Consider the following 26699-nt stretch of genomic DNA (forward strand, 5'->3'; position numbering starts at 1 on the left):
CCCCAGATACTCTGTGCAGAAAATAGTTTCCACCTCCACCTTCCCTGCACCCAAGCAGCTGTCCTAGGATGAAGAGATTAGAGAGCTCATTTTCAGCTGCAGCAGGTCAACCTGTCTCTCTCTATCTGAATTATCCCTGGTCACACACACACACACGCACACACTCACACCCCACTCAAGACTCCCAGGCTCAAGCACCTGTGTAAGGAAAAGGGATTCTTCACCAATTATAGGGAACTATTAATCGTGTTTCCATTTGGTTTCTTCAAAGACACCCCTTCATCCATATCCTTTCTGTCTACCTTCATTCCCACCTTTTGGCCAAATTGTATTTGTATAGACACCTCCCTCCCTCCCTCCCTCCCTTCCTTCCTTTCTTCCTATCCTGGCATCAAGTGGTATAGGGACGATGTTCAAGGCCCATAGAAGGAATCCTCCTTGACATTGGGCTCACCTGAGGCTTCACCTAGTCCAATAGGACAGGCTTGAATGGTGGTGAGGAATGATAGAAATATCCCCTCTGCAACCCCTCCCCAGTCCTAACCTGGACAGCCATTGCCTTGACGGGATTTGCAGGGTACCTTTTCTAGGGCTTAGCTCTGGGGAAGGGCACAGACAGACAGACACTGCCACACAGAGACACACCTACACCCTGTGCGAGGATGCCAGATGACAGAACAGAAAAGGGCTCCCTTTCATCCCGCAGGCCTCTGGTTCCAGAGGAGTGTCTCTGAGCCACGACCTGCTGTTTCCCTGGTGACTGAGGCTTCAAAATAAACAGGATTCTGGTCAGACGGGCCAGTAGTCCATTCAGCTCAGGCATTTGCCCCAAGACAAACCATGTTAAAATAACAGCCGGTGTAGTTGCTGCCACTGTCTGCCATCTCTGCCTCTCTCTGTGGGCCAGAGCCTGTGTGTTCCTGGGCCTGCTGCCAGCTGCCCAGAGTTGGGGGTGCTGAGAGCTATGTGTGCATTGCTGTAGGCAGACTGGGTCTGGGTGATGGTCGACAGGCAGGTCCCCTCTGCTGATAAACAAGGGCCAGAGACAGACTTAGAGACTGACATTCCCAGCCCCCTGCCCCTTGCCCCCCCCCAACCTCCGCTTCCCACACAGCCCTCTGGGACTGGTGGCCTGCTCTGCGGCATGGCGTCTGGAGGCAAGCCAGCAACCTGATGTGCATGCCATGGCCCGTCCCTCTCCCCACACAGAGCTACAGTAGCCCAGAGGTTCAGAGAGCCGGCTTGGGACTGCTGAAGAAGCAGCCGCAACAAGGTGACAGTGACAGACACACAACAGAGGACACCAAGTGGATTCTGTTTCCCCAAGTCAGGGGCGAGGACAGCCTTCAGCCTACGAGCTCTTTGGGTAAGAATCAGGGGGTTTCCTCTGGGGAGACTAGGTTCTATCCAGAGCTGAGGTTGTATGTGTGGAGGTTGTATATGGGGTGTGTGTGTGTGTGTGTGTGTGTGTGTGTGTGTGTGTGTGTCCCCCTTGGTGTAAGTCTAAGGACACTTGGAGAAGAAGGTAAAAAGAGAAAAGTTAGGCAGAAAAGTGTTCAGAGCAGATAGTGCTGGAGCCAGCACTCCTGCAAGTGAACCTCGAGAAGCTCCCCTCCAGCTGGGCAGGAATCATGGGTGCAGACTGCTCAGGGGGAAGGTCTCACTGATGCCACAGATATGTAAAAATAGCACTGACAATTTAGAGACTGCAAAAGTAATCATGCACCATGCTGCCCCATTATCTTCACGCCGCCCCCCCCAGTGCCAGCCCCAGCACCAGAGGGGCCAGGAATGTTCTCATTTACTAAGTGCTATTTGCAGTCCTGCGGTTCAGCGGAAGCTGAGAGTGGTACTGCAGGGCGTCTGGCTGACATTATATTGCTGTGTCACACTCTCCTGGATAGCCTGGAAATTCAGCCGCAAGGGGCGACCTGTCAACACGGTGAGCAGCTTAGATTTTATCATCCTCCTGCTATAAAAATCAGGCTGAAATGTAGGATTCTCTGAGGTGTGAGCTTGATACTTTGAGGGGCAGTATTCTGGGTTATTTCTTACTCTATCTTCTGGTCATCTTCGGCTGTCACCATCTTTATCTCAGAACCCCTCCCATAGGCACCAGTAGCAAAGAGGCCAGAATGGCTGATCCCCTGGGCACATTCTCTGTCACCCGAGCAATCTCCACCCACCTTGCATTTATATGGCCAAAAGTATGCAGGGCTTCTAGACAGGAGCTCTTGAGGAATTCAGACTCCAGGGCTGGGATGGGAATTTCAGGTATTTTATCAGGTAACATTTTTTCAGAGACCTCACCTCCCATCTCAGGTCTGAGAGCTCACTGTGTCTCAGCAGAACTCAGGCACTCTGGGCTTTCTCTTCATCCACCTCCCCATCTCCTCCTTCCATCACCTTCCCTTTAAATTCTCCCTGGGCTCTAGCGGGAGGACATGAGCATCCAGCAGAAGGCAAGCCAGGCTGCCTCCTGGTGACTCTACCTGAGGCAGAGCCAGCCCGACAGTGGCAAAGGCTTTAAAAGAATGGGTCTTGCTTTGGGAGGTGGTATCCAGTGAAGGGTTGACCAGCTGCTTTGTCTGTGTGAATAGGTGTGGAGTTTGGTGGAGCCTCTGATTCACAGCCACAAATCTCTTTTCCCTTTGTTTTCTTTGTGTTGGTCACTGAGGACTTCCTAGGAAAGTCCCCTCTTAAGAATGTGTCTCTGAGGGCAAGATCACCAGTTCACTGCTAAGGGCAGCTGGCTGAAGATGCAGGGAGACGTTCTTTTGTCGCCGTTGTCTTTTTTTAGTATGACTAAATGAGTTTGCAAATGAAGTACTTAATCAAAAGCAAAGGTATTATCAAAAAGGGAAGCAGGAAAACAATAAGTAAACCTTCTCCTAAATCTGGTGTTTATATATACCTGACCTGGTTTCAAAAATAAGAAAACAGGATCTGGTCCAGTGATGTGTCTTAGGGGTGTGTAGCACTGACCATGATGAAGGCACTTTCAGGGAGGTGGTGAGTGGACATCCACAAACTCCATCTATACTTGTGTAGGGATGTCCAGTCCTGGGAGAGACAGTGTGGCAGTCTCTCTGCAGAAATGCAATCTGTGGACCCTGAATAAGCTATAAATGGATCATGAGCTGCCAGCCTTACTGTGCCAGCTGCCAGGAGCTAGGTATTGTGCAGAGTGGAGGCACACCCGCTTCCACCTCATTAAACAGGCATTGCTTGGCTGATGCAGTACCTATTGGTTTGGGCTGCAGGGAAAATATTCTGTAGCCACTCATGCCATAGACATACCCTGCTTTATGTAAAGCTAATGTCTACACATTATATAAACAGATAAATAATGGGTGTTTTTCCTTATGGAAGGATTCACTAAGCAACAATTGTTCATTAAGTACCCACAGGGTGTTTCATTTCAGATGTGATTGGATTCAGCCCCAATCAACCACAGAAAAGGGAGGGAGCCTACCGGCTGGGCAGGTACAGAGATGAGTTGGGCTGAGAGTTGTTCAGCTCAGTTGGAAGGAAAGTAAAGGAGCCCAAGGTACAGGGCAAGAGCAGGCTTCTGGACCAATGGCCTACAGAGAGAGAAAGGAGAAGGAGGGAATAGCCATTGTTTTAACACCTGAATCATACTATGGTAGAGAAGCTGTATAACAATGGTGGCTGAGTACCTGGATTCTGCAGCCAGGCTGCCTCAGGTCCAAATTCTTACTCTGCCTCTTGTGAGTTCTGTGCCTTGGTTTCCTCATCTGTGAAGAGGAATGAGGAAGTTCCAATCTTAATATTTTTTATTTATTTATTTATTTTTTGGTGCTGGGAATGGAACCCAGGGCCCTGTAGTGCTAGGCAAGCATACACCACTGAGCTACCTTCCCAGCCCCAACCTTGAAAGGATGAAAGGAGTAACAACCTTAGTACTGTGCCTGGATTACAGTGAGTGCCATGTGAGTGTTCACTGTTAACATTGTTAAAAGATGAGCTCTGAAGAGGCTGCCCACAAGTCCATTTGTTCCAGAGGCCCAAGCGATACCCTACAATTGACCGCGAGTGCCGCCTTTTGGCAGCACTGAGGCACTTTGGCCTTGGCATGGGGTTTTGTTTGCCTCTATGAGCATCAGAAACAGAAGAGCTTCTGTCCTGGTTGCCAGCATTGCTTGTCCTTCCTATGTCCGGGCACTGGGCTAGACTTTAGTGTACCCACTCACTGGTTTCTTGAAACAACCCTGTGGAATAGGGGCTGTTACAGACTCAGGAATTGAGGTTCAGTGGATGGGTCGTTTGCTTGGGGTCCCACAGCTACCAGGTAGCAGAGCTGAGCTTCACACCACGTTTTTCCAGATTGCTATACTCCTTACAGGGTGGAGGGGTGGGGGTGCTTCATTTGTTTTGGGGGATATGGGAAGTGTCTTGAGAGGCAGGTGGAATTTGGTAACAGGAATTCGGCAAGAGGTGTTATTGGAAGACCCTAGAAAATAGGCCAGGAATTGTTAACTGCTTAGAGGTAGAAGGACCCTTGCTTGGGCCACAGGCAGAATCTCATTATTGAAGACCTACACTCTTTGGGAACAAGATATGAATGCTGGCATTGAGGGAGAGGTGAGTCTCTGGTTTTGCTGAAGCAGGCAGAGGATGGTGCCCAAGAACAAAAGAAATGCAGCCTGATGACAGAGACACAGGCACAGCCAGCAAACTGGGCCAGGTCTCCCTTCCCCCCTCAAGCTTAAGGTCAGAGGTCATCTTGAGTTAAGCCTGAGGTTAGCATTAGGTGACCCTAGTTGTGGGAAGAGGAGAAATGGACGATCTAAAACTAAATGCTGACCACAGTAACATTTAATTATATAAAAGATGTGATCCCTCTAAAGGGTACATTTAAAGTGTAACTTACAGAGATTTGGTTTATGCCTAATTGCTCAAGGTTAGCTCTCTGGCTTTGTCCGAGGAATGCCGGTGATGCAAACAGGTGTGAGGGGCGTGCACCTGGCACCAGGGTGGTGTGGATGTGCAGGATTACTCATGAGTGTTACTCATCCCTGCTCCTCCAGGAACCATAGTCTGGTCCAGGGGTTTTCAAACTTTAACGTGCATAAGAATCACAGAGGAACTTGTTAAAAATTCAGGTTGCTGAGTCGTAGGGGCAGTAGTGATTCAGTGGGTCCATAAGGGGACCCAGATTCTGAATTTCCTGGGTGGGGTCCAGGTGATTCTGTGCCACAGGGAATATGGTGGCATTATCTTGCTGTGTCCTTGGTCCATAGATCACAATTGAAGAAGCTCACAATTAGAGAAGGTCTGGCTGTTGCTCTGACTCCCTTCTCTATTACTAGTAAGGGAACACAGGGTTTGGGGGCCAGAATCAGGGCACTTAGCTTCTTCTTTGTCATTACTTCTTGAATTACCTGACTGGACCTCTACCTACTCTAGAAATGACAAGCACACACTTTCTGTATATTGAGTTATTCTGGCCTAGGCACACTGCTAGGCCCTCCACTATCCTTATCTTTCATTAATTCTCCACAGCAATCCCATATATTAGACACTATTATTAGTCACATTTTGCAAGTAGGGGGAAAGCCCTCATTGCCCGAAAGTGGCTCAGCTGGGATTTGAATTCAGGACTGGCAGTTACCAGAGCCCAGACATGTACCCACTAGGCTATTTTATGAGAGTGGTTCTAGCCCAGCAGTCCAGCCCTCCTTTCTCATTGTTAGGTGGGGTGTCTTTCTCCAGGTCACATTGATGGAGTCTCTACCACATTCCCAAACTCACATATAATCTCTTCAGAAGATTCCATGTTCCTTTGCTTCCCTATTTTTATTTCATTCAATGAGTCAAAGTGGTTTGGGGAAATGGGCAGGTTGAGGTAGATGTCATGGGTTAAATTCATATGCTCAAATATACCCCTTAGCCCTCAGTACCCAAGACTGTGACCTTATTTAGAGATAGGGTCTTTTCACAGATAATCAAATTAAAAATGAGATCATTAAAGGGTGCCCCTAATCTACAATGTCTGGTGTCCTTATGAAAAGGGAATCTTTGGACACAGAGAACTAGGAAGAAGACAGCCATCTATAAGCCAAGGAGAGTCCTGGAACATTCCCCCACAGCCTTTGGAAGGAACCAAACCAGCAGAAACCTTGACCTTGGACTTCCAGCAATCTAGTTGAAGGTCAATATATTATGTCAAGTTATAGCAATTAAAAAAAACCCTCAAGAGTAGCTTTCATATGACTTTCATGGTGTTTTCGGAAGCTACAGTCGGCTCAAGGATAGGAAAGAAAGACTGAATTAGAAAGAAAGAAGAGGGAGGAAGCAATGGGAAGTAAAGAAACAGGGAGGCAGGAGGAGAAAGAGATGGAGTGGGGACAGGATGGGCGCATGAAGGCCAATGATGACCACTGCAGATTCATCCAGCTCACTCAAAGGGAACCTCCTGGGTGTCAGGGCGAGTGCCCGGGCTGCAACACAGTCCCCACCACCAGGAATATTAGAGACTAGATGGAGGTACAGACATCAATCAAGCAGGGACTCCAGGGTGGTCTGCAAAGCATATGGCAGAGGTCCTGACCCAATCGAGGAAGCAAGGGATCTGAGAAGGTTATGAGGAGGAAGGATGCTGAGGTTGAGATCTGAGGGACTGACAGGTGTCAGGGAAGACAGAGTGTCTCTGGTGGGGGAAGAGCATGTGGAAAGTCCATAATGGTGTGAGGAAGCATGGCATTGCCCAGTTCCTGGAGGAAGGTCAATGTGGGTAGATGGGAGCCGGGGGCCAGGCAGGGTCAGACCACATGACCCTGTGGAAGATTTAGGCCCTTTAATTGTAGGCTATAGAAAGTCTGAGGAGGAAGTGATCTTACACAGGGCACAAATTTCATTAAATAAAAACATCTTGGGCTAGAGATGCTGATGACCTTGGTTGGCGGTGGGCCAGCCCTGAAGCAAGACATCAGACTCCACGGTTTCACAGACCCTGGGTTGGCTGCATGGGCATTGGAGAGCAGAGTTCTAGGCCTCTTCCTATCCAGCCATGGTTGTCCTCCAACAGTGTATGTTCTAGGTTTATATGGCCCTATTGAGAAGGCTCTCAAAAGGGACAGTTCTTTCCTGTTGGGGAGGCTAATTATTGAGTGTGGCAGCTGGATCAGGCTCATACTACTGTGCATGCGGCTGGGCACCCTTCTCCAGCATCATTTGCAAGACACAGAGATCTGATGAGCACAGGCTCTGCTCTGCCTGCCTGTGCTTTGCCTGCAGGAGGCCAGGTGTGCAGCAGACTATGGGGGACGGCGGTGGTGAGGCCAGGAAGCCCAGGCAGAGCCCCCGAGGACATTGGGGGAGAAGTGCTTTAGAAAGGATCTGAAAAGGGCTGAGAGTGCTGAAAAAAAGAAATTCCAAAGCCAAATTCTGCCTCATATATAATTTCACACAAAATGTAGCCATCGAGGCCTGTGCTGGGAGCAGGGAGATCCCAGCCCAGCCAGGTGCCTGAGCTCCTTGGCCACCTTGACCACTGTCCCCATCCTTGGGAAATCTTTCAAGTGCTCCATATGTAAGTCCCTATGAAACAAAAGTCCTGCTGTGGGAAACTCAATACCAGCCTTTACCACAGGCCTTGCCTGGCTCAAAAATATTCCCTTCATTTGGATTTGAGCAGAGGGACTGGATTTGGCTAAGCAAGAATGGACCCCCGGAGCACACTTTGGTACACACTCAAGAATGCCCACTCGATCCCCCTAGCTTCCCTTTGTTCTCTGCTGTTCCATGCCCTTTCCTGCCTTTGAGACTTCCTCGCCATGGCCATTCCACCTGCCTGGAAGACGCCCCCAGGTCTTGCCACAGCAGACCTCTTTTCCATTCTCAGTGCTCACAGTGCTTGTCAACTCCTCCAAGACTCTTCCCCGTTTCTCCCCATTCTGTCTCTTTCCTTCATGGTACTTATCCCAGTTGATGGTTACTCATCAGTTCTTTTTCTTTTTCCTGTTTTGTTGATTTCTTTTATAAACACGTATTAATTACCCAGGCTAACGGGTTTCACTGACGTTTCCATACACACAGATATCATGCCCCATCAGGCCCACCCTTCCCTGTTTCCTTTCTTATCCTCCCCCACCTCTCCCCCTTGCCCCAGGTCCTTTCAAGTCATCTTTTTTTTCTTTCTATTTCTCACATATGAGAGAGAACATGCTATACTTGCTTTTTGTGTCTAGCTTATTTCTCTTGACATGATGCTCTTCAGTTTCATCTGTTTTCCTGCAAATGGCAAGCATGATTTTGTTCTGCTTTACGGCTAAATCATAATCCACTATATATAGGTCACATTTTCTTACCCATACCTAGCTATGGGAAAAGTGTTATGATAAATGAGATATGCAGTTTTCTCTATTGCATGCTGTCTTTGATTCCTTCAGGCATGCACCCAGGGGTGCTATAGCTGGATCATATGGTTTTTATTTATTTATTTATCTATTTTTGAAGACCCTTCATACTGTCCTCCATAGCCACTATGCTAATTTACATTCCCACCCATAGTGTATAAGGGTTTTTTTTTCTCCACATCCTCTCCAGCATTTGTTGTTATTATCTTTTTATGATAGCCATTCTGACTGGGGTGAGATGGAATCTTGTTGTAGTTTGGATTGGCACTTGATGGCCAAAGATATTGAGTAATTTTTCATATATTTATGAGCCATTGTATTTCTTCTTTTGAGAAGTGTCTGTTCAGATCATTCGCCTATTTTTGATTGGATTAGTTTCTTTTGTTGTTGAGTTTTTTCCACGTTCTTTTTCTATTCTGGATATCAATTCTCCGTCAGATGAATACTGGTGAAGTCTTTCTCCGTTCTGTAGTCTGTCTGTCTCTTCCCTCTATTGATTGTTTCCTTTGCTGTGTGGAAACCTTTTAATGTAATCTAACCCCATCTGTCAATTCTTGCTTTTATTTCCTGAGCTACTGAAGTTCTTTTCAGGAAATTGTTCTCACCAGTTTTTTAAAAGAGTTGCTATTGCCTTTTCTTCCTTATGTAAGCCTCAGAAGGACTGGAACTAGACCTTGTCTGTCTTGTTCCTTGCTATATATATTACTATGAGCCAAACCACATAGTAGGGACTCAATAAATATCAGTTCAGTGAATGAGAGAATCGTTACATCTTGGGATGAGAAAGCCAAGACCCAGAGCAGTAATGGGACATCCTAGCCTCGGTTGGTCCTTCTGAGGACCCTCGCCCATCTGAGAGTGAAGTCAGGAAGTTTGCACCAGGGGCCCCTCACAGTTCTCCAAGCCCCATTCTCTGTGTTCCTGCCCTGGCTTAGCTGACTTGGTGTTATCTCTGGAAAAAATCTACCCTCGTGGTATTATTCATACTCAGAAATGAATAACTTCTTTGGCTGATGTGCATCAGAGGCAAGCAAGGGATGCCAGGCCCCCAGAAGGAAGGCAACGATCCAGCACATCCTGGCCTTTGTGCCCCGGAGGCAGCGGGAGGGAGCAGCTCGCCTCTGCCTCCCCCTGGTTAACCAGGGTGTGCCAAGTCCTGCCCAGGACCTTTAGGGGTAGAAAGGACGTCTAGCAAGTGCACCTCTTTCTGTCCTTCCTCAGAATCTATGTCAGCCTCTGACACGGCTGTGGAGAGAGTGAGTGCTGCAGAACTGTGATCTGCGGTCACACAGCAGCCCAGGACCCAGAGGAGGGCACGTCCCCTGCTCAGGAGTGCTGGTGGGTGGCCCAGGCTGCATTGGAGTTGGCTGCATCACCTTAGTGACAGGTGGTGTTATAGAAGCCAAATAGTCTTCCTTAAGTGTGATCTTTTTTCTGTGTTTGAAGTAATAATGGGGGCATTTCTAAATGACAGAGATGCAGGTCAGCTTCAGAATGGCATCTTTCAAAGGAAGTTTTCTTCCCAAGGGTGACACTTCCATGCAGTTGGTCATATAAAACTCAGTGCCATGCTCCCAGGCTGGTCCCGAGATCTCTGCTGAGGGCTGGCTGAGCAGACCCTAAGTTGCTGGCTTGGGCAAACAAGAATTCTTCTGACAGTTTCACTTCTGACCCATCTTTCTCCTTGCTTTCCCATTATTTCAGAAATAGCCTGGGGAGTTTTGGTAGTATAGTATAGTGGTCAAGGGTAGGGACTCTTGGGTAGGACTTGTTTGGGTTCAAATTCTGGATCTGACATTGAAGAACAGTGTGACCGTGGAAAAGTTACACAGCTTCTCTGTTTCTATAAAATAGACATAATAATAGTACCTATATCCTAGCACTTATTGATAGGAATATGTGAATTAACTCAGGTAAAGTCCAGAGTACCTGTCAGTGCTATGTCATTGTTAGTTGTTTCTATATCATAGGGTTGGTATAAGAATATAGAGAATTGGGCTGGGGCTGTAGCTCAGTGGTAGAGTGCTTGCCTAGCAGGTGTGAGGCCCTGGGTTTGATCCTCAGCACCACACACACACACACAAAAATAATAAAATATTGTGTCCATCTACAACTAAAAACATATTTTTTAAAAAAAGAATGTAGAGAATTAACACATTAAGTGCCCAAATGTTTTAGTACACAATGCAGAGTGTTTAGTGTTTGCTCAGTAAAATTTGAATTGTTATTGTTATTGACAAACTTTACCATCTGGCTAAGGTTTTGGGAAGTCTTCCTATAAATGTATGGTCCTGGTTGAGGGTGTGAAGGTCACCTACTACCCTGCTGTTCCCCAGGAGCCTTTATTTTGTCTCAGGGGAGGATTATCATCCTGTGATTTTCAGCACTTAAAACCCCTATGATGGGAACCTAGAACCCACCAAGAGAGCAACAGTCCCTTAAAAGGTTGAAGTCCCCCACACATGCAGTCTGCTTTTCTGACAGTTTCAAACTGGAGATGCTTCTAACCAACCATTAAAGAGGAGCCAGCTTTTACCCCTTTTGCTCAGCACACATGAAGACTTTGGGATCCCTACCCTCAGTACATGGACTGCTTGAAAATTTGGCTCAGAAGCCCCTGATGCTGGATTTTGAGTTGAAATCATCTGAAAGCTGACCGCAGGGATTGGAAAGATGGCCTGTTACACGTGGCCAATTACACAGCCACTCTGCGTCCAGCTGCGCCTGATGCGATGACCTCCCTGGCCAAGTGACCTGGGCTAGGGAACTGGTCCTCTTTCCGTTTCAGATTCCTTCTCCACAGAGCTCCTCTGGGGTGGTCTTGGAGGTTGAGTTAGGGGTGATGTGTAAAGCCCACGGCATGGCTGTCTCTCTTGCTAATTCCTTTCTGGCCCTTTGTGGGCCCCCTGACTGTCTCAGATCTGCGAAGGGAAAAACCCAGTGGTGATCAATGTTGTAGAGGGTTGTGAATATTCCCTCGCACCAGGTGACCATGAGCACATCACTTGGCTTGTGGAAGCAGCACAGACAGACGGATTCTGGGATGGGGTCCAGGTTGCGGTCTGGAGGAGGGGGTGCTGGCAGCCCCCACACCCCGCTTAGCCCATCTTTTTGCTCCAGCGAGCCAAGCCTGGAATATGAATTTGTAACCTACTGCTCTTCTGGGATGTGAGACACCTCCCCAAGGCCTAAAGATTGATATTCTCCTCTAAAGGAAGCGGACCCTGCCTCTCCCACTCTGACCCTTCCTAATGCTTCCCCACCTCCCTCCAAGGCTTGAAGGGTTTAATACGCAGCTGGTTCAGGGTGGATCCAGATGCTTGCTGTGCAAGGGGGAGAAGCGTTTCCAAGGCAATGTCGAGTTGTTTCTGGAGACCCATTGACCCTTCCCTCCCTGCCTCGCTCTGCCCCCAGGACTGAGCCAAGCCTTTGGAGGGTGGCTTCACCTTGGGATAGCTGGCTGGAACTCTAGTATGGTGGGAGGTTCGGATCCCACGCTGGATGGGCCCTGGGGGAGGTCAGCTGGAGGATGAGTCAAGAAAGGCCTCCTCGCCTCTGGGTTACCTCCAGGCCTCTCCCTCTTCTCCCTGCACAGAGTCCAGTGGGGGCTGGGGAGGCCCCCCGTTCTAGGAATTGTCTCTGAAAAACTCTAACCGCATCTTGCTCAAGGATGGAAGTAGGACCTGAGTTGGCTACTTTCACATCTTCTCATACATGGCAGCTCAAGAGAGAGACTTCTGATGACTAATTGGGAGCTGTACATTCATCAGACTATACGGCAGCCCAAAGCCAGTATTTTCCTGGAGTCAAGATCCTTTTCTTCCTGGCCAGTCCCACATCCTGCTGGACCTGCGTTGGTCAGCTCATGTTTCTCATTATCTCTCCCCGATCCTCTTTAAAGGCTTCTCATTCCATCTGGGGGTTTTATTTTTAACTTGCACCATAATGCTAGGGCTGAGCAGGACATACTGCTTACGTCCACAGGAAACAGGGCCACTTGGAATGCTGGCCCCATTTTGGGGGGCTTCCTCCCTCTCTCCCTCTACCTCTTTTACTTTCACATTTATTGAGCAACTCCATGAGAGTCCTGCATTGGGGATACAAGAATCAAAGGACAGATTTGGTCCTTGCTTTTGAGGAGATCACATTCTGTCAGGGCAGGGTTAGGACACAGAGCATCCTCACACAAATGTAGCAGGGCAACAAAGAAATCAATGGAAATAGAAATTGTGGAAGTCAAAAAGGTCAACTGGATGGAGAGAACAGGCAAGGTCTGGTACAGCAGAGGCTCTAGCCAGGGGGTGGAGAGGGGAAGCCTCTCTGAGGAGGTGCCATAAAAGCAGAGACCAGAAGAATGGGGGGCACCGAGCATGTGGGGAGCAGGGTGGAGACTTCCTCAGGGAGGGAAGAACGTGTGGTAAGGCCCTGACATGGGCAAGGGCATGGCATGTTCTAGAATGCAACACAGTGCCGGAACTGGAAGCCTAGGGGCCAAAGGGACAGTGGTGAAGATAAGCTGGGGAGGGCTCAGCGGCCGGGTGGTGCTGGACCCTGAAGTCTCGAGAAGAGTTTGGGGCTTCGTTCTGAGTGCAGTGGAAAGCCACAGGGCAAGGTGGGGACAGGTGGTGGTGGACATTTTAAGATCCTCACTAGGTTCCTGAAAGAACTGACTTGGAGGCCGGCGGGAGGGGAGGCAGGGGCGTGAGTTAGGCTGCTACCGAGGCAGGCAGGAAAGAAGTGATGGCAGCTGGGGCAGGGCCACTGCACGCAGGGTGGCTCTTTGGGAATTAGCTCCTTCCAGAGAGCTCAGAGAACTCTGTTCCACAGTCGTCACCCAGCCTGAGACCCCCAGGCCCCCTGTTGCAGGGCTGGCCAGGATGAGCTGTCGGGGTTACACAGCCTATTGCCTATAACTGGCCGTGTTTAATAGATTCCAAACACAGCGAAGAAGCTCTTTGTCCAACACCTGCCCCTCTGGTTGTCCTGAAAGGTGGGTAACTACTCTTCTCTCTTTACACCATGGTAGCTCTCTCTGTCCTTGACATCTTTGGCTCAGATATGAGACCAAATGGGTCAAACCAATTATTTTTGAGCAATCGTTGCTTTGACGGAGTGATCTCACTTAGTCTACAACTCACGGGTGATATGGATGCCCAAATGCCATGAGCAGTGGTTCCTGCTCTCCAGGGAAAACACACTGTGTTATTGCTCTTCAGAAGGAAGCATATGGAATATAAAAGAGAAATACAACATGAAAAATTGGCAGAAAATAATAGTAGTTGTTATTTGCTGTGCTTTGTAGGCCTCTGCTTATATTAACTCACTTAATCTTCAAAAGGATCAAGGACATAGGTACCACTCTTAATCATTTCAAGGATGATGGAGCTGATTGATGGAAGGGAGGCAGGGAGATGTCACTTGGTAGAAGTGGTAGAGTCAGGGTCTGGAAGCTGATGGACTCCTAACTACAAAACAGGCTCTACGCTGCATGGTTTGGTCACTACTATGTTTTTAAAACTGCATGGAAAAAGACCTGGAGGAGGGCGTCCAAATGCTGGCGGAGCAGGGATAAGAGCAACTTTGTTGTCTTTTTATTTCCTTTTTTTATTGTTTTGAATACACAGTGCCTGGTACAGAGTGGACGCTCGGGATCCTCTTGTTTAATGAAACTGCTGAGCTAATGAGTACAAGTTATTTAAAATTATTTTGGGTAGTTAAAGTAAGTGGAAAGTAAATTTTAAGAAAGGAAAAATTTATCCATCATCCAGAGATAATCACTATTAAAATATTGAGAATAATGATTCAGACATTTCCAGGTTTTTCCTTTTATTTCTGTCTGTGTCTGCCTGTCTCTCATTATCCATCTACTTACCTATCTATCTTCCTAGTGATTTGTATGTATATATGTGTGTATATTCTAAAATATTGTACACCATATTATACTTCGACATACTTTTTTCACTTAATATATCACAATCATTTCCCATTCCATTTAATATTCTTTGGGGTTTTTTTTTTTTGCTTGTTTTTTATTCATTCTAATTAGTTATTCTTGACAGTAGAATGCACTTTGACACATCATACATAAATGGAGTATAACCTGGGTGTACAGAATGTAGAATCACACTATATGCACATAGGGTAATAATATCTGATTAATTCCACTATCCTTCCTACCCTCATTTAATATTATTTTAAAATAGAATTTTTAATAGTAGCAGTGTATTTCTCTAAAATTTATTTAATGAGTCCATATTATTAGATATTCAATTTGTGGTCATAATTATTTATAACACCATATTAAACATCCTTCTACAAAAACACTTATGCATAGCAATCATCTTAGTGTGTTTGGGCTACTATAACAAAATACTATAAACTTACAGTGTTATAAATAACAAATATATGTTTTTTCATTAGAGCATTATACTTATGCATAGTAGTTGGGCTCATTTTGACAAAATTATACATGCAAGGAATTTGATTTCAATCCCCATCCCCCCTTTCCTCCTCTCCTCCTCCTTCCTCTACTCCTTCTTCCTCTACTCTATTGACCTTCCTTTTGCTTATTTATTTATTTTTGGTTAGAAATATTTATAAAGCTGAAATTCCCTTTGGTACATTTATATAAAAAAACATATCACATGATTTTATTGAATTAATTCCATATTTCCTCCCCTTTTCCATCCTCCCTCCCCGCCTCTAACAAATGTATTTCTCAAGGTTCTGGGTTGGGAAGTCCTGATGGAGGACCTAGTAGACTCAGCGTCTGATGTGGGCTTTTCCTGGAAGCCATTTTTTCCTTGTGACCCTACATAGCGCAAGTGGGGAGGAATCTGTGAGACATCTTTTATAAGGTTACTAACTCCACTCAAGTGACCTAATCACTCCTCAACCCCCCCCCCCCCATTAATACCATCGTCTTGGGGGTTAGAGTTTCAACAAATGAATTTTCTAGGCTATCAGATCATAGCAGTTACAGTGCTTTTAAAAAGGGCGGGTTGGGGGGAATCACTTTACACATTCAAAGAAAAGGGAGAAGATACTTCTTTTTAGGGCCCTTAGGGATAGACCGCCTGGCACATTTCTTGCTTCTGATCTTCAGAATCACTTCAAGTTGAGATGTCATTTAAAACTCTCCCCATTTTCTCAGTACTGGTCATTACTCACCCCTCAAGTATGGCTTTGGTGTGATTTCACCACAATAGGAATAATTCAGGAAAAATCCCAGTTGTGACTAAAATGTGGGTCCTGAAGTTAGACAACTAGGTCTAAATGCCAATCCCAGCCCTCATCAGTGTGTGTCCATAGGCACGTTCATTTTCCTGAGCCTCAGTGTTCCCATGCATACATGTATACCTCAGAGGAAGCAATGAGGTAAAACGGGCAAGGTTCTCCTGAGCACTGTGCCCAGCAGGGGACAGAGGCTCAGAAAATGTTTATTGTGAAGATGGAGGAAGCATTTTCTCACCAGTTTAACACTTTGGAAAACTGCTTCCCATCCTACTCTGCAAGAGCCCAGGAAAATGAATTGTTAAATCACTCAAAATACTCTCTGACTCTATTATATTCTTTTTCCTTCATTTTTTGGGGGGATGGTGGGGGGTAGGGGATGGGGTGCATGTCAAAGTCTAAAACATTAAAGACAATTAACTCTCTCTTTGCTTCCCTACCAAGAACCATGTTGATTGGATTAGATAGATTGAAATAATTCTGTTGTTCACAGCTGCAAAAGGAATGTAGCCTTTCTTTTCATTGGGCCAGCTGCATTTTATAACTGTCTATCCTCAAGTAAAAACAAAGCAGCAAAGCAACAACTCAAAAAAGGACTCTCCAGATCAACCCTAAATTGCTCTCCATTTTATAAAACAATTCAGAAAATGTCTAACCTCTAAAATGCAGACCACAGAAAGAACTGATCCAATTCATATACTGTACATCATTTGTTAATGCAGGCACACTAGAGACACATAGTAGTTGCTCCTCGAACTATGTTGGGTGTATATCTTGACTATATGTTTCCTTATGAGCAGTAGACTGTTGAGGGTTGACACAAATACTGCCAGAGCCTCTTGGGAGGATCAGAAGATGATAAATGATTAAATGAACAGATGCTTTTTGAGTTTAGAAACTGAGTGTTGAGAAACTTTTTCCTCCTAATTCATGACTCTTGGAATATGATTGTGATCCTGATGGAACTGTGTAGGATTTCTCTAAACCACCATCCTAGGCAGCAGCACATGTGATAAAGCATTTCAGATGGCCAGGCCAAGTTTTTCCACTTCTCTCTAAACATAAGAAATGTTCAGAAGTCTCTCTCTCTCTCTCTCTCTCTCTCTCTCTCTGTGTGTGTGTGTGTGTGTGTGTGTGTGTGTGTGTGTGTTATGGTATGGTGTGTTCTCAATACCAAAGAGGCCCCAGTGATCACAGTTAACATATTTGTAGGCAACCTAGCATTGGGCACATGCCCTGTTGGTGCTGGTCAGGTGCCTTCTCTGCGTGAGAACTATGCTGTGGGAGAGTCGGGGATACATGTGTTCTCTGCTCTCATATTGTAGTATGCAGAGGAAGAGAGGAGCCAACTTGATTGGATGAGGGATGAGGTAATTGCTAGGCAAGCACCACACTGTGGGTGCTTCTGGGAAGGAGGGAGGCCTCTTACTGGCAAGACCAGGGAAAGCTTTGCAAGGGAGTTTTTGCTTTCAACAGAGACTTGAAGGATGAGAAGGGTTTCAATTAGCAGAAAATGGAGAAGGGCCTTTCAGGTGGGGGAAACAGCAAGAGCCCACACATGAAGGTGTGGAAGTTCTTGGTGTGTGGCAGGGAGGAGGCCAGAGAGCTGGGAGGTAGATGGATACAGTGGGAAGTGAGGCCTTTCAGACTGGGTTTGGGTCCTCTTAAATGTTTAGGCAAGGATCTGGGGTCTTAAAATGTGGGAAGTGGGAGGCAAGGGAAGGTCTCTGAACCAAGAAAGACCTCAGTGACAGTGTACAAAACACACTGGAATAGCACCTCTAGGAGACAGGGGACCAATCTGAGGCTTCATTCTCTATTTTTAACCTCTTTGCAGTTTTGAACAGTGTGGCCCAGCCCCAGTACCCCCTCGGATGCTGGAATCCTGTGCTCTATGACTCCCCTCCTGGCTCTGCCTCTACTTGACAGGCTTCTGTGGCTTCTCTGAGATAACTGGCTGCGCTGGGAGTATCTGGGAATGTGGGGTTGTCACAGGCAAATGGGGAACCCAAGGTCCGAACCTCAGTTCTTGTGTCCTAACGAAAGAAAACCTGAATTGTTTTATAAAGGCTCAGAAAGGTGAACTGACTTTCTGAATTTTAATCCAGGAGTCAGACACAAAAAGTCAAGCAAGAGAATTTTATTAGACGTGAAAGTAAGGCTCAAGCAAAGAAAGAACAGTCCAGAGGGAGAGGGAGTCATCTCCAACTACAGAATGGCAAAGGAAACAAGGCTACTTCCAGATTTATGACTGCTTGATATTTACCAGGATTCTTGGGGTCCGCCTTCTGCCGTCCTCACCAATCAGTTGTCCAGCTCCTCCTTCATGACAGGCAGAAAGTTTTTGACTCTAGTTGGTTTTCTCTGGAACTGTCATGGCCACCACCCCATTCAGGGGGTATCTTCGTCTACAAGTTAATTCTGTGTTAGTGTAGGTGCTGGGGTCAATAACCAGGAAAACTTCATCTTGGTGTACCTATGCTCCTAATGACATTTCCCTTCTGAAATATGTCGAGAAACCTATAACCATACATCCTAACTTGACAGTAATCTTAGTGGACCCTGCCAGGAGCTAACCAACGATCTTTCCTTCTTGATGTATTTCCTAATTGGTTCCTTTTGTTTCCACGTGTTTATTCTCAGGGTTAGTACACCTGTTATTCTACAAGTTACTTGATTGTTCTTTAAAGGCAAGCAAAGAAACTCGGTGACCCTGCTAGAGACTGGGTGACCCTGCTAAGTTATGGGTTCATATTCTACTGTTCATCACTACTACCTAACTGAGTGACTCCAGGGTGGCTGCCTCTGTCCACCTATATCCAGACTTTAGGCTGTTCTCCCTAAAAAACTCCTCTTTCTTCTCTGCTCTGGCTTTCCTGCATCTGCCACACATGTGTCTTCTCTCCAGACCCCCGTTCACTGCCTGCCAGGCAGCCATCTGCAGGTGCTGGCTCTTACTCCACTTGCCACATGCCCCACAGCCTGGTGTTTGGTCTGCTGAAGGGGCTTCTCCCTTCGCTCAGCAACAGATCTCCATTCACTCCTCCAGCTCACCCCCCGCCCAGGCATGTCTGATTATCCCTTCCTCCTCTTCAGGTGACTATAGAGCCATTCTCTCCCTCAACTCTTGGGGTTCAAGTTTCGGCTCTTTTCTCTATTTTAATTGAATCACTGTTGAGCATCAGGGGCTGAACTGGGGAAAGGAGGGCGAGGAATCACTTGGCTCTGTCCCAGGCTAGCTCGCAGCCTCGTAAAGAAGACGGACACTAAGTAAGGACTTCAAGACAAATTCACTTTTCAGAGATGGAAATTCTGTGCTCCTTGGCCTCTGCTCTGCCCACTCCCACCAGTAACCAAAATTTCCCTATAAAATGTTTCCAGAAGCATTTTCCAAATTCCCATCTCAAAAAAACTCCTCTGGTTCCATTTTTGTTTGCTTGCAGATAAGTATGAATTCTTTGGAATGGCATCCTTTGGGGTCCTCCCTGGGTTGATTCCAAACTAGCTTGCACTAACCCTGCACATTCCACAACCCCCGCTCCTGCTCAGTGGCATCAGCTACTCACTGGGGTGGGTGGGGTGGGGGTGACTTCTGCTCCCCCATCCTGACCTTTGTTCAAGAAGTTCCTTGATTCTGTGCTGTTAGCTGAGATGTCTTCTACAGAATCCCTGTGCTCCTTTTTCCCTCCTTAGTCCCCCGGAGTCCTTGGCACCTCCCTCAGAGCACTTAGCACAGCCTATATGGTGTTTATGATTTAGCCTCTCACCCTCTGTCAAGGACAGAGAGCTTATCTTATTCCTCTTGAATCATCATAACAACAAAAATAATAGCTCAAATTATGAGATGCATTAGAATGAACTTTTTATTTATCTGTCAGGCAGCAGAGTGCTTCATTTGTATTATCTGCGTAACAACCATGCAGGGTGGGTGCTGTCACTAGCCTGTTTTTATAGAAGAAGTAGCCGAGGCTCAGAAAGGTGAACTGACTCTCTGAATTTTAATGTGGAAGCCTCACTTTAAAGCCCACGACCTTAGCCATGACTTGCCCTTCATTTCTATTGTGGGGTCAGTTTCCTTGTTCATAGTGTCCTTAATGGGTTGGTTCCATGAAGGGAAGAGGGACAGGGAAGCCTAGGACAGTCTCTCTGAGGTCATGTAAAAGTCATGCTCACTGAGATATGACTAAAACAGACTCTTCAGAGGTCACGCATTCCTTTACACATCAACTAGGAAATGGAGGTGACAGTTTCCAAAGGAAAACTAAACATGTTTAACGGGTTTTGTGACAAAGGATCAGATGTCAGTTTGTTGAGTCCAAATTGATCGAACCTGATCTGATTTGGGTGGTGACATATCCCATCACATGGCCCTGGTGGATGCAGGTGCCCAAAGCAAAAGACTTGCCCTTCACACAGCCATGGCTGCCTCTGTCCAAGCTGAGAGGGATATTTAACAAGGGACATCCTCTCCTCCCTCCGTTGGACTGGACTGTCTACTTCCTTAGGGCAGAAGGGTTGTGTTCTCTAGGTGTCCACGTGGGCCCTGCTCATCTCAGAGAGGCCTTCCTTTGTGAGCAGGGGCAGGCGGGGAAGCTGGGTGGGGGACTCTCAATGAGCACAGGAACCCTGTGGCCTCCCCAGTCAGGAGGAGCAGGGCCAGAAGGGATGGTTGGGATGGGAAGGTCAGGAAAGGGAAAGGGTTGGTTGCTCAGAGACCTGTGCACAGGAACCAACAGGCCAGGATGCTTCCGCCTTTTCTCTCTGGGGCATGAGCAGGAGAGCCTGTGGATGAGGTGGGACACAGCCCCAGAAAGCCTGGAGGACCTCAGTGCTCCCCAGAGTCCGTGACATCTGACATGCAGGACGTTGGTACAAGGAGGACCAGCCACTCCTCTCTTCTCTTTTCCTTTCCCCATCATCTAGGAGGGACTAAGAGGTTGGGCTGCTATGGTTTGAGTGTCCCCACAAAAACTCATGTTGAAATTTAATCCTCATTTTAAGGTCTTCAGAGGTGGGACCAGATGGGACACTTAGGAGGTGACTGAGTCATGAGCGCCCCGTGGATTGTCATGGAATCATGGATTAATATGTTATTTCCAGAGTGGATCAGTTATAAATGCTACTCTGGCTCCATCTCTGGTACACACCTCTCCTCTCTTGCTATGTGATGCCCTGCAGTGCCTCCAGACTCTGCAGAAAGTCCCCACCAGAAAGTGTTCACCAGATGTAGCCCCTGACCTTGGATCTCCCAACCTGTAGAACCATGAGCTGAATAAACATTTATTCTTTTTAAAGTACCAATTAGAGGTGCTCAGTTATAGCAACACAATGTGGACTAAGACAGTGGGCTTTCCTTGCTTTATTTCTTGACTTGCCTCGAGTTTGGCTTGCCTTGTCTACAGCACAGACATCTTTAAGTGTCACTTTGTCCTCCATATTCTGGCTCACATGCTGCATTTGGGGGGACATGTTAGAAAATATACAGGCTGGCAGAGGGACAGACCCATGAGGGATTAATGTTTGGAGTCTCATCTAACACACTGTGCTTGCTACTCTCTGATTCAACAATGCCTCACTGCTGCTGGATCTCAAGACATCTTACACCCCACCCTGGCCACTGCATTGCACTATGGACATAACTATTTTTAAAGGAGCAGAAACAAATTTTGAGGAGCTGGGACTTATTTGGCATGTTCTTTAGACCATTAGTCTTATTTTTATTCTTCTTCCCCCCGCAGGATCATCCACAGCCTATCATGCTGCTACAGATCAATCTCATGCTATCAGGACTCTAGGTTGAATCTGCACCTAAATTTAATTCAACAAAGTCTGAGATTTTTATCAGATGTCATAAACAGAGTAGCTCAAATTACAGCAGAACTCCACAGGGACATCTAAGTTGCAGGTACAAGTCTGGATTCCTGAGCCTCCTGGTGCAGTGAAGCAGGCCAGGCATGAAGGGCACATTGAATGTGCCGTGCTCCCCGGCCCCTGGAGGACTGAGAGTGGGAAACCTGTGGGCATCTGAGGGTTCTGGAGGCACTGGGAGTGAGAGTTACCATTGTTATAAACACATAGCTTTACTAACAGTGAGGTAAAGCAGTTCCCCAATTAACGTGCCAAGAATGTCCAAAGTCCTAAGAAGGGGGTGCACTGGCATGTGGGAAGCCTGGCTCACAAAAGAGGAGGGCAGGCAGGCGGGCAGGTGGGCAGTGGGCTGAGGGGTGCAATGGGCATCTGGGTCCTGGCTACCAGGGCAGACCACGAGACTGATTGGGGTTTCCAGTCCCCTTCCTGTTGAAAGCCTGAGATGGGTGCTTTGTGGTGGGGCCGCCAGGTTCTTATAATAACTTTTATAATGTGTAGGATTATTTAATAATTTGTGTCCTCTGCCTCACTACTTAACAGTGCAGCGGTGCACTGAGCACTTTACATAACCTTAACTCGTTTTATCCTCACCATAACCCTACGATGTGTTCAGATGATATTGTTGTCCCTTGTTGTAAAGAAGAGGAAACTGAGTTCAGAGAAGTGACAGGCTGTAGCCCAGTTTTCACAGCAAAGAAGCAATGAAGTAGAGACTTGTCCTCAGCTGGGCTTCCTCCAGGGTCCCAGCTTCTGTCCAGCCTGGAGAAAGAAGGAAACCTTCAGAAGTCAATAAGCCAAGACTCAAATACAGGTAGAATGACCACACCACACCCCAACTACCACTGACTATCTGACCACTTCCATATTTTGTCTAAAGAACTGTCCATTGTAAGACATGCCATCATTTGGGGTAGCACTAAGAGAAAACTGGGCTAGATTTTAGAGATGTTAAAATACCAGCTATATGTGCGTCCAAGTTTGATGGAATATTGCAGTGGCCACACTGGGCTAGGGGCTCTGCCTCCGTGTGTCATTCATCACAGTGGCCCTTCCCATTGCCCCTGCTTCTGCAGGGCAGGACACAGGACTCTGTGCCCATGGGAGGTCACACAGAGCTTTGGAGCCCCAGAGCCTGGATCTGTCTTCAGCAACTTCCAAAGCCCAAACTCCTGTCCCTTGACGAGGAGGCCACGCTGACCCTGAACAAGATGGGCTGTCTTTTGCCATTTGCTCCTTCCGATGGCAAACAAACACATGGGGGACACCACGCTGCAGGGAGAAGGAGCACTTGCCTCACTGACGGGCACAGGCTCCTCTGTGCCTGGGCCTCTTGGCCTCTCGGGCTCCTGCTGGACTTTGGGCTGCAAGCCATCTACAGCGAAGTCAGGCGAGCCCTTCAGGACACCCAAGAGCTCTGTCTGGTCCTCCCCTGCTTCATCAGCCTCCTGTGTCCACGGTCTGTCTCCCACCCATCTCGCGCTTTCCCCAGACTCCACTTGTGATCTGTGCCAGATTTTGTGGCCTCTTGCCTGACCTTGAATTTATTCCTCCCCCGTCTTCCTGGTCTCCTCCCTTCTCTCCGAGCTCTTCACTCTCCACCGCGCCCTGCCTTCCTCAGGAGCTGGTTCATGCCTCAACCACTTCCCAGCCCTGTTCACGCCTCCTTCTCGTGAAAGGCCTTCTAGAATCCCTGCATGTTCACATGGAAATAAAGGGCAAGAGAGAGGCGCCGCGAAGAGGCTGTGTGTGGGGAGAAAAGTCCACTGGACAAGTTCCCTTGCTCTCCTGTGACCCCCGGGCCTCCACCACCTCTGTGGGCTGAGCAGGGCCAGGCGGGCCTCTGGGTTTCCAACCTGCGTCGTCATCGTGGTCTTCTCGCCTCTGTCTTGCCCTCTCGGCACTCCCCACCACAGTTTTCCACAGTGAAGAGGACAATTATATTCATTAAGTCTTCCCCGGCTCTTTAAGACTCCCTCCTTCTCTCCCCTCCCAGCCGCTGAGTCACCCTTTCCCATCACACCTCTTCTCAAAGCCTTCCCCGACTGGAGATGAAGGATGGGACTTGGCACTTAACCTTCTTCTGCTTTTACTCTCCATGTCAACGAGAAATTAAAATCACAATTTGGAAATGCCTCCTAACCAACGAGATCTTTCTATTGGGTGATTTTCTTTTTTCTGAATGACCTTCCTCTTACCCATCCTTGGCCCCTTAGAAACTTCCTTCTTTGTCTTCACATGACTGTCTCAATGCAGCCTAACTTTCCCACAAAACCCTACCAAGAGGAACTTTATTTTTTATTTTTATTTATTTTTTTTTAAGAGGGACGTTAAAACAACTTGCAAGCTGGGTGGCACAGGCCTATAACCCCAGCTCCTCTGGAGGCTGAGGCGGGAGGATCATGAGTTTGAAGCTAGTCTGGGTAACACAGAGACCCGACCTCAAAAATAAAAATAAAACAATGAAAACCATCCAATTTGAATATATGCAAACTTTTATTAAATATTAAATATTATTTGCTTTCAGTGTTTAATTGAATTGTGAAACCTGCTCATGTGGGTTTCCTTGTTCTAGGTTCTCCCAGGGCTCAGTTATGTCTGCCTCTTTCCAGCACTCCACACACCAAGGAAGCTACAGAAAATATGTGCTGAATGAATGAATGATGAGCAGTTGTCACTGGGACTGTGTCCACTTAAGATGTGAGCTCTGTGAAGCCATCCACTCCACAGAGACTGATGGAGACCCTGCTACGTCAGGTCCTGGGTTAAGCGTGATGGACATGACAGAATCAAACAGACACATGCTCTTGAAGTCCACCTTATAACAGAAAATGACCACTTAAAATTATTATATTGGGGTACTGGGGTTGTGGCTCAGCAGTAGAGTGCTCTCCTAGTATGTGTGAGGTGCTGGGTTCAATTCTCAGCACCACATAAAAATAAATAATAAAAGGTGTTCAACTACAACTAAAAATTTTTTTAAAAAATGTTTAAAAATTATGTTAGTGCCTACATAATATGGGACTCTAATAAATGTGCTAGAGTAAGTCTCAAAATGACAGAAAGTTGAATTCATATTTGTTCTAGGAAAGCTAAGAAACTGGGACAGAGAGAATGAGAGAATTTGGGGGCTTTATTGAGATATAATTCATATATATCAACTCATATAATTCATACATCAACTCACCCAATTAAAGTATACAATCCAATAGCTTTTGGTATGTCCACAGGGTTCTACAACTATTGTGCTATTTAATTTCAGGATGTTTTTAGTGTTTTACTAAAGAAAAAAACAAGGTCAGGATGTAGCTCAGTGGTGAGTGCTTGTCTACTGTGCGTGAGGCTCTGGGCTCCATCCCCAGAGCCACAAAAAGTATGCAAAACAACCTTTTAAAAAGTTATATTCTATTTCTCTTCTTCCCCGTCTCTATGGATTTGCCTATTCTAGACATTTCATATACGTGGAATGTATATGAAAACATGGAGTCATATAAAATATGGTCTTTTGTGACTGGCTTCTTTCATTTCACATGAAATTTTCAGGATTCATCATGTTATGTTCATTCTTTTTATGGCTAATATTCCACTGTATGAATGTACCACATTACTTTATCCATTCATCATTCAATGGGCATTTGGGTTTTTTGTACTTTTTGGCTACTATGAGTAATTGAATGAACATGAGTAGACTACTTTTATATGCTTTCCTTTCTCCTGGGTATATACTTAGGTATGGGATTGTTGGGTCATTTGGTTAATTCTGCTTCACCATTTGAAGTGTTTTCCAAAAGTGATCACCATTTTGCATTTTGCCAGCAACATGTGAACAATTTCTTCATATTCTTGACAATATTTATTATTGTCTATCTTTTCAATTAAAGCCATCATGATGAGTACAACATGACTTTGTGCTTTTGCCTTGCATTTCCTTGGTGGCTAAAGACGTTGAGCATCTTCCCATGTGGAGATGGGAACGTCTGTACCATTTGTGAGGCAGCTACTGGGTCCACAGCACAGCGCCTGCCTGCTGCTGTAGGTGCTCAGCGGGAAGGAACCTAACTAGGAATGAGCGAAGAAATATGCCTTGGAGGACGTCAGCTCTGACAGCCTCAACCTGTAAGGGGACAGTATGAGGGAAATGTTTTGCAAACATGAAACAATGCATTTGCACTCTTCTCATCCCATCCCACTGCTTATACACCATGTTCCATCTGGGCTTTCCCTCTCAGAGGCTGGGCCAGGAGGCCCGTCTCCTGTAGCCAGAGAGGGAAAAGGGGAGCACAGAATAAAGAAGAGTTGGACTCAACTGCCAAGATCTGTGGAGAGACTTGCAAAATGGCTTGTGCTCCCAATTCACATAGCGAGGGTCCTGCTCGGCAGAGAGTCTGCGGAGCTCCCATTACTGTGGGGGTGGGGTGTGAGGTTCAGTCTTAAAGATCGGGTTAGAAAAGAAGGTATGATAAGCGTGTGTGTGTGTGTGGGGGGGGGGGTCAGGGGTGAGGGGACTTTGGCTTTAGAAACATCCTGACGCACTGAGGGGAGAACGTGGAGACGAGGTGGCTCTCAATGCCGGGCTGCAACGCGAGGGTTGGGAGGCTGACGGGCGCGATGGATGGCGAGTGGGTGTGCTTTGATGCCGTTCCCACATGATGAGATGCTGAGATATGAGCCAGAGGCTGCTGTGGGGTGACCCTACAGTGGGGTCCGGGCAAACCTTCTGGGTGGGAAGCCAAGGCTCATGGCCAGCAAGAGCTGGTCAGCCTGGGAGCCGCCCTGGGCCAGGACAAACCAGCAGTCCCAAGTTGAGTCATAAAGGGCAAAGGGGGAGGCAGAACACAGCAGGCAAAGCACTCAGCCAGAGAGCGTGGGCCCCTAGAGGACCCTGTGCAGGAGCATCTTGGTTCTTCTCTTCCAGGAAGAGGTTGGGTGCCTCCCCCAACTCCTCCTGCAGCCAAGGTCAGGGGGCCACTGAGGCTGGAGCATTTCCTAACAGGACCATTTACATCTCACATGGGATAAGAACAAGCAGATGAGGTCTTGTGGGGAAGCCCCCACTACAGAAAAACTAAGGGAAACCATGACCATGTGGTGTGAGGAAGACTGTGGCACTTCCCAGGGTCTGGTCCTATGGCAGCCCCATACAGGGCTGGTGACACAGGGATGTGGACCCATCAGCATTTCTGTCTATAGCTACTTTCAGGGGCTTCTCTGGAGTCAAGA

At 47.0% G+C, this 26699-nt stretch overlaps 1 protein-coding gene across 7 annotated transcripts in view; it reads left to right on the forward strand.

Moving 5' to 3' along the window:
* Fgf1 (fibroblast growth factor 1) overlaps positions 1-26699 on the forward strand; it is a 94718-nt gene that overhangs the window by 10039 nt on the left and 57980 nt on the right. The window contains exon 2 of one of the 7 annotated variants that reach the window (XM_076856782.2): positions 1210-1366. The exons of the other annotated variants lie outside the window; for them this stretch is intronic. The gene's annotated coding sequence lies outside the window, so the exon portion shown is untranslated. The remainder of the gene's footprint in view (positions 1-1209; positions 1367-26699) is intronic. 7 annotated transcript variants of the gene reach the window in all.

This window comes from Callospermophilus lateralis, chromosome 5, assembly GCF_048772815.1.
Source record: "Callospermophilus lateralis isolate mCalLat2 chromosome 5, mCalLat2.hap1, whole genome shotgun sequence".
Taxonomy (NCBI): Eukaryota; Metazoa; Chordata; class Mammalia; order Rodentia; family Sciuridae; genus Callospermophilus; species Callospermophilus lateralis.